This window comes from Kogia breviceps, chromosome 4, assembly GCF_026419965.1.
Source record: "Kogia breviceps isolate mKogBre1 chromosome 4, mKogBre1 haplotype 1, whole genome shotgun sequence".
Classification (NCBI taxonomy): Eukaryota; Metazoa; Chordata; class Mammalia; order Artiodactyla; family Physeteridae; genus Kogia; species Kogia breviceps.
The window spans coordinates 46,943,314-46,956,154 of NC_081313.1; the positions used below are offsets into that span (position 1 = coordinate 46,943,314).

At 41.3% G+C, this 12,841-nt stretch overlaps 1 protein-coding gene across 2 annotated transcripts in view; it reads right to left on the reverse strand.

Moving 5' to 3' along the window:
- The window catches only part of PDE4D (phosphodiesterase 4D), a 1,495,323-nt gene that overhangs the window by 1,366,145 nt on the left and 116,337 nt on the right, over positions 1–12,841 (reverse strand). Inside the window, exon 2 of one of the 2 annotated variants that reach the window (XM_067031004.1) lies at positions 5,077–5,120. The exons of the other annotated variant lie outside the window; for it this stretch is intronic. The gene's annotated coding sequence lies outside the window, so the exon portion shown is untranslated. The remainder of the gene's footprint in view (positions 1–5,076; positions 5,121–12,841) is intronic. 2 annotated transcript variants of the gene reach the window in all.

Below are 12,841 nucleotides of genomic sequence, written 5' to 3' on the forward strand. Positions count from 1 at the left end.
CCTTTCCCCTTCAGTAACCATAAGTTTGTTTTCTATGTCTGTGAGTCTATTTCTGTTTTGTAAATAAGTTCATTTGTATCATTTTTTCAGATTCCACATGTAAGTGATACCAGATGATATTTGTCTTTATCTTTCTGACTTACTTCACTTAGTATGATCATCTCTAGGTCCATCCATGTTGCTGCAAATGTCATTTCTTTTTTATGGCTGAGTAATGTTCCATTGTGTGTGTATATGTATATGTATATGTATATGTGTGTGTGTGTGTATATATACATATATATATATATGTATATATACGCATCTTCTTTACCCATGCATCTGCTGATGGACATTTAAGGTTGCTTCCATGTCTTAGCTATTGTAAATAGTGCTGAACATTTGGGTGCATGTATCTTTTCAAACTGTGGTTTTCTCTGGATATATGCCCAGGAGTGGGATTTCTGGATCATATGCTAACTCTATCTTTAGATTTTTAAGGAACCTCCAACTGTTCTCCACAGTAGCTGCACCAAATTACATTCCCACCAACAGTGCAAGAGGGTTCCCTTTTCTCCACACCCTCTCCAGCATTTGTTGTTTGTAGATTTTTTGATGATGGTCATTCTGACTGGTGTGAGGTGATACCTCATTGTAGTTTTGATTTGCACTTCTCTAATGATTAGCAATGTTGAGCATCTTTTCATGTGCCTGTTGGCCATCTGTGTGTCTTCTTTGCAAAAATGTCTATTTAGGTCCTCTGCCCAGTTTTGACTGGTACCAGAAGAATTTTTGCGTCAATAAGAATTCTATAGCAAGTGGAAACTTTGAAAACACTATTCCTTTTTTTTTTTTCCCATCTTAAATAGCCCGGTCCAGGTAAATTTTCCCACTCCTTAATGAAATATGAATTTCAACAAGTTGTGCCAGTCTTACTGCCCTGCAATTTCTCCTGTCCTATCTCACTGTTCAATTTCATGTTTCTCCTCCCTGCTGGGACCTGGTAACTCTGAGCTTTCAGTGGGAGTCCTGATGGCCTTACTCAGTAAGTTTTTCAGTAGAGTCTCCTATGCTTTTTGAGTCTGAAGAAGAAGCACTTAACACCAAAGTGATTTTTTCCTAGTCCATTGGAAGTACACATGTCAAGTACCCCTTTGGCTCTCCTTGGAGGAATCCCCAGGACTAAGCCACCAGCCCCAACACGACCTCACGCTTCCACTTGCCTGAAATAGCTGCCCTGTCCTAAAAGGAGGTAAAGAAAAGCCCTGCCCTCTCCAGAGAAAGCACTTCTGAATCATGTATGTCATCACTGAATGTTCTTTTTCAGATCTTATAGACAGCGGAAATGAAAGAAGCATTATGGAGAAAGAAATACATTTTGCATCTTTGAAATATCTTTGATCTTCTCCCATTCCCTGGTTTTACCCAAGGATAAAATATTTGCAGATATTTCAGAAAATGGGTTTCCATCATGCTCATGCAATTTTCCCTTTCATAAAATAACAACAATAATAATAAAGTTGTCTTTATCTAATCTAAAAAGTGTTATACCCTTCTCCTGAAGACAGACAGCCGATGTTCTGTTGCAGTTTACAGGTGACAAAGATGTGACTTCACATTCCTCAGTGACAAAGTTGGAAAGGCATTGCGATCATCCAGGATTCTCACACTAGCCACTAGGACATGGCACGTGAGACGGTTGCATAGTAATGTTCTGGGAGTTGCCATCTCGGGACATACTTAACGCAGTTTCACTGGGAATATCATGACCTATGTTGGCTGGTGGTGGGGAGGGGATGGTAGGACGTGTTGGGGGGCCCCTTTTTTCCCTCTCCCTACAATCTCACTTTGACACATAAAATAGGAATTACCACAGATACCTATTTGTATTACGGAGAGGTATCCTTCCCTCGCTCTGTCATTCATCCATTTTCCATCATGGATAGAGAAAAGGATTATCTGACTATTGGGCCCCTCTCTCTCTCAATCTCTCTCTGTCTTTCCTTTCCTCTCTCCCTCCCTTCCTCTCTGTATTTGGACTGCTCCATCCCACTCTCTCCCTCACCCTCTCCCTCTCTTTCCATGCCTTCCTCCTTCTTCTAGCGATCTATAATTCTTTCTCTTCTCTTCTTTTCACTCTCCCTTTCACTCTGAACTACCAACCTGAAATCACAGATGTTCTTCTGTCTTCCTTGTTTAAAGCCATGGGGGCAGAATGGCTGCTTTATTTGTGATGGAGGAGGTAAGTCCACTACGAGGCAAGACGGTGGGAAGCCCATTGGGCCTGGCCCCATAATGAAGATGTGCCAGCATTAAAAAAGACATTATTTATGATATTTGAAATGATGAGCTCTTCAAAGCTCTCAAATGTAGCAGTAAAGAAACTGGGTCTCATCCAAAACCGGTCAAAGGGAAATTACACAAGAATGAAATTTCCTCTCCTACTTAACATATCTGGCCAAGTGATTTTGATGGACCATAAAGTGAAGGAAAGTGATCATCAGATTCTTAAATGATGACTTTGAACCAAAACAGCCAAATAAATCACTTATGGAGAATGTTTCTATGTAAATTTTATATTCATAATCATTGAAACTTGCATCCTGACTTTTAAAAGATAATTATATATACACTATGATATATTAAATCCCTTTGTATATACATTGCTATTTTATAATAGTATAATTTTAGTTCAATAAAGAAAATAAGTCAACAATGAAAAAAATCCTCCTCTGATGTCTATATCTTTATTTCTCCATTGATCCAAAGCCCATAGAAAGATGGAGTATAATCAAGCCCTCAGATTCCCAATAATTTCCACTCTTGAGGACGGAGCGCACAGACGGAAGAGTGAGTCAGCTGATCCAAGAACCAAGAAGGAGTAAGGCAGGACCTGCATGCGGGCCCATCACGGGGAGGCCAGACCCAGTGAGAAGTGATAGTAGCAAACACGTTGCACGCTATACAGACTTCCTACCCTCGTCATTGAAAAAAATCTTATGTTTAACAAGGCTGAGACTTGTCTGCTCATAGTCATAAGACCCTGAAAGATGAAAGTCAGGAAAATCAAAAGGAAAAATCAGGTCAGACACGAATATGGGTGATAGTCAGTTATGGGTTTTCACCAGGATTTCAATAGGGAGGAATTGTAATATCACATACTTAATGACTTAAAACAATACATATATATTACCTTACAGCTCTGGACATCAGAGGTCCAGAGTGGGTCTCAATGGCTTAAATCAGAGTTGGCAGAGCGGCATTCTTTTCTGAGGGCTCTAGAAGAAAACCTGTTTCTCACCTTTTCCAGCTTTTAGAGGCAGCTCTTATTCTTTGGCTCAAGGCCCCCTTTCTCCATCTTCAAAAGCCAGCAAGGACTGGCGGAGTCTGTCTCACGCTGCATCATTCTGACACTTCCTCTTCCACCACTGCCTTCCTCTTCCACTCTTGAGGACCCTTGTGATTCCACTGGGTCCACCCAGGTAAACTAGGACAACCTCCCCATCTCAAAGTCATCTGATTAGCAACCTAACACCATCTGCAACCTTAATTCCCCTTTGCCAGGTAACACAACATATTCACAGGCTCCAGGGATTCCATGTGGACATCTTGGAAGTAGGGGGTGGGCATGATTCTACATTCCACAGCCCGCAACACAGTTATCAAGGCTTTCTTTCCTTGAAAAATACACTTGAGCTAGCACTGTTAGTTTATGTAATAATGTTGCTACAGTTCCTTCAGTCCAAAAACAAAACAAGCCTCCAAAACCCAAACAACTCATAGCCAGCATTATAACTTTCTACGGCAAAGCAAAGCGGTTTTCTCCTGCATGCCTATAAATTCCAACTGGCACTTTGGCTTGCTCCCCAAAACACCATCACCTTTCTGGCTTGTTAGGAAGAAAGACGGAGAGAGAGCAGAGTGAAAAGGAATGACACAAGCTGAACAGATCCAGGTACAATTCCACTTGGGGATTTAAAATAGGAAACACTAAGGAGCACATCTAAGAAACTTCCGTGTTGCCTAGGGTACTCTAAGCCCTCAGCACAGCTCTGAATAAGAATTCAGTCTGAGAGTAATCCTAAAACTACTGAAGGTGCCCATGAATATTCTATCATGTGTTTCAGAAATTCTCCACAGTGTTTCAGAAATTGCCCAGGGAAGGTCATCTGACTCACCCATGACACTATCAGAATCAAACAGGAAAAAAACAAAGAGGACAAAGCAAGCAAAATCACATGGGATACTTTCACCTATCTCTTCTCCAAGTAGATAATCGGGACATTGTTTCCAGTTTACAAAAAATAAAAGATAAAATGATGACTCATATCCCATCTATAAATGTCTCTAATAAGCTGGCATCCAGACTTCATTTGCTACTTCAAGTCTTACAGCTTATATAGCATGTTTAAAATCAGTTGAATGTATATGTTTTTTCTCTGTACAAACTTTACGGAACTTTTCAGTGCATCAAATAATTTCTAAGTATTGCACACTTTAATTTCCATCTGAAATCATTTCCTAAATCACACACAAAGTTAGCTAGGTAATCCAACTCATCCTTAGGAATCTAGCTATAAAGTTGGGCAACACAGCAACCTCACCCTCCTTGAAACATTGCCATGAGTCCACAATCTTCCTGGCATCAACTCCTGTATCTAATCAGATTCTTGGCCTTCCTACTTCTAAATGTTCTCAAATCTTCTTAATTGTCTCTATCCCTTAGACTTCATTTTCATAACATTTATCACAGTTTTAATTAAATATTGAGGTAAATTTTTATTTACTCCATGAGGACAGGGACATATCTGCTTCTTTCTTCCAAGTTTCAGTTCTGTGCCCAGCACACAGTGGACTCACAAACACGACTGAATGAATAATGCTCCTGTGTCTCTTTTTAACACACGTTTATTCATGCCAGGCACTATTTTAAGTGTTTTGCCTGTATTCATTCATTAACTCTTATAACCAATCCTATTATGCAGGGGCCATTATTTCCTTGTTTTACAGATAAGAAAAGGGACACAGAAAGGTTCACTGTTTTGTACAAAATCATACAGAGCTGTTAATAACAGATAACACTTATTGAGTACTTACATGTGCCAGGCAGGGCTGCTGCTTTGCCTCTCAAGGTAACTTTGCTGAAATTACAAAAAGATGCCCCTTTTGGATGGATGCATTGAAACAGGCATCTCCTGCTCCAGGATGAGTAAGCTCCCCCCAGGGCACAGACTGCCCCCACCCTCCCCACCGCCAATCCTGAGCCTTTTGGCAGCGTGCAGCCTGCATAAAATAGAGTACACAAGTATCTCAGCCACAAACTGCTCAGAGCACTAAATGGCAATGACCCCACAGCAACCCAAGAGACGGGCATTAGCATTAGCATTCCCATTTTACAGAAGCAAGACCAGCAACCCACAGACGCAAAGTGACTGCTCAGAGCTGTCCAGCTATTGAGTGACAGAGGTTGGACCCAAGCCAGGCGCTGTGGTCCCAGGGCCCATTCACCCAGCAATGCTCCCTCCTGAATTTCGTACTCCCGTTCCTGCAGCAGTCTCCCAACTAGTCTCCATGCCCCCTAACTTGTCCCACAACTTAATCCACTACAGCAGCTACATGAATTTCTTAAAGGTACAAATCTGATCATGTCTCCTTACTGCTCAAACACTTCAATAGCTCCCTCATTCCCTTCAAGATAAGGTCAAGACTCCTTCCTGTGGCTGGGAAGGGCTCCTTGTCATCTGATCCTGGTCACCCTCTAGCCGAACCCCTGACCCTTTCTCTGCCCTGACCCCTCACTGCACACAATGACAGAACCACACCCAACATTCTGCCCCATGAACCTTCACGTTCTTGCTGCCACAGGCCTTAACACAGGACAGTATTTCCACCTGGAGCCCTTTCTTCCCCCAGTGCCGTTGATTACCTCCTACTCATACATCAAGTCTCAGCCTAAACGTCTCCTCAGATCCGTGTTCCCAGACCACTCAGTCTAAACTAGATCACCTAAGAGCTTCTCTTATCATACCCCATGTTTTCTTTATAACAATATCACACATATGTGCTTATGTGATTATTCAATCAAAACCAGTTTTCCCAAGAACGGAGCCCGTGTTTCCGCAGAGCTGGAACTCCCGGCTCGGGGTCTCTTCCCTCCGCCGTCACGGAACTGCCCCGGAGCCCGAGGGGAGGGCGGCCTCACTGACGCTGCCGGCTCTGGAGGAACCCCGGCGGACGAAGCCGCGACAGTCCCGGGGACCGCGGGCCGGATCACTCATCCTGGGGTAAGCCAGCTGCCATGTTATAAGGACACTCAAGCAGCCTTAAGGAGAGATCCATATGGCAAGGAGCAGAGGCCTCTTACCTACAGCCAAGTGAGTGTGCAAGATGTGGTTCTTTTACGCATATACAGTGTCTATTCTTCTTCGGATCCTTTTCCCATGAAGGTTATGACACAATGTTGAGGAGTCTTCTCTTGGTATTCGAAAGAGTGGAGCTCTAGAGACAGGCGTGGAGTTGCCGAAGAGACAAGAGACTTTTTCTTGCCTCTTTGTTTCCTAGGGCGCGAGGAGAGGGGATTAAGCGCGCCGCTTAAAGGAGCTCCAGAGACGGGCGAGAGCCGCGGCTATCAGCGCGGACCCCAGAGACGGGCATGAGACGCTAAGGCTGCTGCTGCCGCCACCAAGAAGCCTATGTGCGAGCACAGGTCACTCTCCACACCTCCCCTCTTGGGAGCCTGTACAGCCCGCCACTGCCAGGGTCCCGTGATCCAGGGACAACTTCCCCGGGAGAACGCACGGCGTGCCTCAGGCTGACGCAACGTCACGCCGGCCTCTCCCGCGCAGGCTCGCCCCGCACTCCGTGCCCCTCCCTCGCCCCAGCCTGATTGAGCCAGAACCCCCGAATCAGCTGCTCCTTTAACCCCGTCCTGTCTGGGCGGGAACAGACGCTCTCTGCAACCTACACCCAGAGGCGGGGCCACATCCAAAGCTGAACCCCGGGAGCTGTGTGAACAAAGAAGAGAAAGGGAAATCTCTCCCAGCAGCCTCAGGAGCAACGGATTAAATCTCCACAATCAACTTGATGTACCCTGCAACAGTGGAATACCTGAATAGACAACGAATCATCCCAAATTGAGGAGATGGACTTTGGGAGCAAGATAGATTATTTTTCCCTCTTTTTGTGAGTGTGTATGCGTATGCTTCTGTGTGAGATTTTGTCTGCATAGCTTTACTTGCACCATTTCTCCTAGCGTTCTGACCGTCCCTTTTTTTTTTACTTTTTCAAATTTTTCTTCTTAATAATTATTTTCGATTTTTTATTTTAATAACTTTATTTTATTCTATTTTATTTTATCTTCTTTCTTTCTTTCTTTCTATTTTTTCTCCCTTTTATTCTGAGCCGTGTGGATTAAAGGCTCTTGGTGCTCCAGCCAGGCATCAGGGCTGTGCCTCTGAGGTGGGAGAACCAACTTCAGGACACTGGTCCACAAGAGACCTCCCAGCTCCATGTAATATCAAATGGTGAAAATCTCCCAGAGATCTGCATCTCAACACAAAGACCCAGCTTCACTCAACGACCAGCAAGCTACAGTGCTGGACACCCTGTGCCAAACAACTAGCAAGACAGAAACACAGCCCCATCCATTAGCAGAGAAGCTGCCTAAAATCATAATAAGGCTACAGACACCCCAAAACACACCACCAGACATGGAACTACCCACCAGAAAGACAAGATCCAGCCTCATCCACCAGAACACAGGCACTAGTCCCCTCAACCAGGAAACATACTCAACCCACTGAACCAATCTTAGCCACTGGGCACAGAAACCAAAAACAACAGGAATTATGAACCTGCAGCCTGTGAAAAGGAGACCCCAAACACAGTAAGATAGGCAAAATGAAAAGACAGAGACATACACAGCAGATGAAGGAGCAAGTTAAAAACCCACCATACCTAACAAATGAAGAGGAAATAGGCAGTCTACCTGAAAAAGAATTCAGAATAATGATAGTAAAGATGATTCAAAATCTTGGAAATAGAAAAGAGAAAATGCTAGAAACATTTAACAAGGACCTAGAAGAACTTTAGAAGAAGCAAGCAATAATGAACAACACAATAAATGAAATTAAAAATACTCTAGATGAGATCAATAGCAGAATAACTGAGGCAGAAGAATGGATAAGTGACCTGGAAGATAAAATAGTGGAAATAACTACTGCAGAGCAGAATAAAGAAAAAAGAATGAAAAGAACTGAGGACAGTCTCAGAGACCTCTGGGACAACATTAAATGCACCAACATTCAAATTATAGGGGTCCCAGAAGAAGAAGAGAAAAAGAAAGGGACTGAGAAAATATTTGAAGAGATTATACTTGAAAACTTCCCTAATATGGGAAAGGAAATAGTTAATCAAGTCCAGGAAGCACAGAGAGTCCCATAAAAGATAAGTCCAAGGAGAAACACGCCAAGCCACATATTAATCAAACTATCAAAAATTAAATACAAAGAAAACATATTAAAAGCAGCAAGGGAAAAACAACAAACAACACACAAGGGAAACCCCATAAGGTTAAAAGCTGATCTTTCAGCAGAAACCCTGAAAGCCAGAAGGGAGTGGCAGAACATATTTAAAGTGATGAAGGAAAAAATCTACAACCAAGATTACTCTACACAGCAAAGATCTCATTCATATTTGATGGAGAAATTAAAACATTTACAGACAAGCAAAAGCTGAGAGAGTTCAGCACCACCAAACCAGCTTTACAACAAAGGCTAAAGGAACTTCTCTAGGCAAGAAACATAAGAGAAGGAAGAGACCCACAAGAACAAACCCAAAACAAGTAAATGGTAATAGGAACATACATATCGATAATTACCTTAAATGTAAATGAATTAATGCTACCACCAAAAGACACGGACTGTGAATGGATACAAAAACAAGACCCATATACATGCTGTCTACAAGAGACCCACTTCAGATCTAGAGACACATACAGACTGAAAGTGAGGGGATGGAAAAAGATATTCCATGCAAATGGAAATCAGAAGAAAGCTGGAGTAGCAATTCTCATATCAGACAAAATAGACTTTAAAATAAAAACTATTACAAGAGACAAACAAGGACGCTACATAATGATCAAGGGATTGATCCATGAAGAAGATATAACAATTGTAAATATTTATGCACCCAACATAGGAGCACCTCAATACATAAGGCAAATACTAACAGCCATAAAAGGGAAATCGACAGTAACACAATCATAGTAGGGGACTTTAGCACCCCACTTTCACCAATGGACAGATCATCCAAAATGAAAATAAATAAGGAAACACAAGCTTTAAATGATACATTACACAAGATGGACTTACTTGATATTTATAGGACATTCCATCCAAAAACAACAGAATACACATTTTTCTCAAGTACTCATGGAACATTCTCCAGGATAGATCATATCTTGGGTCACAAATCTAGCTTTGGTAAATTTAAGAAAACTGAAATCGTATCAAGTATCTTTTCTGACAACAACACTATGAGACTAGATATCAATTATAGGAAAAGATCTGTAAAAAATACAAACACATGGAGGCTAAACAATACACTACTTAATAACGAAGTGATCAATGAAGAAATCAAAGAGGAAATCAAAAAATACCTAAAAACAAGTGACAATGAAGACAAGACGACCCAAAACCTATGGGATGCAGCAAGAGCAGTTCTAAGAGGGAAGTTTATAGCAATACAATCCTACCTTAAGAAACAGGAAACATTTCAAATAAACATCCTAACTTTGTACCCAAAGCAATGAGAGAAAGAAGAACAAAAACCCCCCAAATTTAGCAGAAGGAAAGAAATCATAAAGATCAGATCAGAAATAAGTGGAAAAGAAATGAAGGAAACAATTGCAAAGATCAATAAAACTAAAAGCTGGTTCTTTGAGGGCTTCCCCGGTGGCGCAGTGGTTGAGAGTCCGCCTGCCGATGCAGGAGACACGGGTTCGTGCCCTGGTCCGGGAGGATCCCACGTGCCGCGGAGCGGCTGGGCCCGTGAGCCATGGCCGCTGGGCCTGTGCGTCCGGAGCCTGTGCTCCGCGGCGGGAGGGGCCACAGCAGTGAGAGGCCCGCGTACCGCAAAAAAAAAAAAAAAAAAAAAAAAAAAAAAAAAAAAAAAAAAAAAAAGCTGGTTCTTTGAGAAGATAAACAAAATTGATAAACCATTAGCCAGACTCATCAAGAATAAACGGGAGAAGACTCAAATCAATAGAATTAGAAATGGAAAAGGAGAAGTAACAACTGACACTGCAGAAATACAAAGATTATGAGAGATTACTACAAGCAACTCTATGCCAATAAAATGGACAACCTGGAAGAAATGGACAAATTCTTAGAAATGCACAAGCTGCCAAGACTGAACCAGGAAGAAATAGAAAATATAAACAGACCAATCACAAGCACTGAAATTGAAACTGTGGTTAAACACCTTCCAACAAACAAAAGACCAGGACCAGATGCCTTCACAGGCGAATTCTATCAAACATTTAGAGAAGACCTAACACCTATCCTTCTCAAACTCTTCCAAAAGATAGCAGAGGGAGGAACACTCCCAAACTCATTCTATGAGGCCACCATCACCCTGTTACCAAAACCAGACAAAGACATCATAAAGAAAGAAAACTACAGGCCAATATCACTGATGAACATAGATGCAAAAATCCTCAACAAAATACTAGCAAACAGAATCCAACAGCACATTAAAAGGATCATACACCATGATCAAGTGGAGTTTATTCCAGGAATGCAAGGATTCTTCAATATACGCAAATCAATCAACGTGATACACCATATCAACAAACTGAAGGAGAAAAACCATATGATCATCTCAATAGATGCAGAGAAAGCTTTTGACAAAATTCAACACCCATTTATGATAAAAACCCTGCAGAAAGTAGGCATAGAGGGAACTTTCCTCAACATAATAAAGGCCATATATGACAAACCCACAGCCAACATCATCCTCAATGGTGAAAAACTGAAACCATTTCAACTAAGATCAGGATCAAGACAAGGTTGCCCACTCTCACCACTCTTATTCAACATAGTTTTGGAAGTTCTAGCCACAGCAATCAGAGAAGAAAAAGAAGTAAAAGGAATCCAAAGCAGAAATGAAGAGGTAAAGCTGTCACTGTTTGCAGATAACATGATACTATACACAGAGAATCCTAAAGATACTACCAGAAAACTACTAGAGATAATCAATGAATTTGGTAAAGTAGCAGGATACAAAATTAATGCATAGAAATCTCTGGCATTCTTATACACTAATGATGAAAAATCTGAGAGTGAAATTAAGAAAACACTCCCATTTACCACTGCAACAAAGAGAATAAAATATCTAGGAATAAATCTCCCTAAGGAGACAAAAGACCTGTATGCAGAGAATTACAAGACACTGATGAAAGAAATTAAAGATGATACAAATAGATGGAGAGATATACCATGTTTTTGGATTGGAAGAATCAGCACTGTGAAAAAATGACTCTACTGCCTAAAGCAATCTACAGATTCAATGCAATCCCTATCAAACTACCACTGGCATTTTTTACAGAACCAGAACAAAAAATTTCACAATTTGTATGGAAACACAAGAGACCTCGAATAACCAAGGCAATCTTGAGAAAGAAAAATGGAGCTGGAGGAATCAGGCTCCCTGGCTTCAGACTATACTACAAAGCTACAGTAATCAAGACAGTATGGTACTGGCACAAAAACAGAAATATAGATCAATGGAACAGGATAGAAAGCCCAGAGATAAACCCATGCACATATGGTCACCTTATCTTTGATAAAGGAGGCAAGAATATACAATGGAGAAAAGACAGCCTCTTCAATAAGTGGTGCTGGGAAAACTGGACAGCTACATGTAAAAGTATGAAATTAGAACACTCCCTAACACCATACACAAAAATAAACTCAAAATGGGTTAAAGACCTAAATGTAAGGCCAGACACTATCAAACTCACAGAGGAAAACAGAGGCAGAACACTCTATGACATAAATCACAGCAAGATCCTTTTTGACCCACCTCCTAGAGAAATGGAAATAAAAACAAAAATAAACAAATGTGACCTAATGAAACTTCAAAGCTTTTGCACAGCAAAGGATACCATAAAGAAGACCAAAAGACAACCCTCAGGGTGGGAGAAAATAGTTGCAAATGAAGCAACTGTCAAAGGATTAATCTCCAAAATTTACAAGCAGCTCATGCAGCTCAATAACAAAAAAACAAACAACCCAATCCAAAAATGGGCAGAAGACCTAAGTAGACATTTCTCCAAAGAAGATATACAGATTGCCAACAAACACATGAAAGAATGCTCAACATCATTAATCATTAGAGAAATGCAAATCAAAACTACAATGAGATATCATCCCACACCGGTCAGAATGGCCATCATCAAAAAATGTAGAAACAATAAATGCTGGAGAAGATGTGGAGAAAAGGGAACACTCTTGCACTCTTGGTGGGAATGTAAATTGATACAGCCACTATGGAGAACAGTATGGAGGTTCCTTAAAAAACTACAAATAGAACTACCATACGACCCAGCAATCCCACTACTGGGCATATACCCTGAGAAAACCATAATTCAAAAAGAGTCATGTACCAAAATGTTCATTACAGCTCTATTTACAATGGCCAGGACATGGAAGCAACCTAAGTGTCCATTGACAGATGAATGGATAAAGAAGATGTGGCACATGTATACAATGGAATATTACTCAGCCATAAAAATAAACGAAATTGAGTTATTTGTAGTGAGGTGGATGGATCTGGAGTCTGATATACAGAGTGAAGTAAG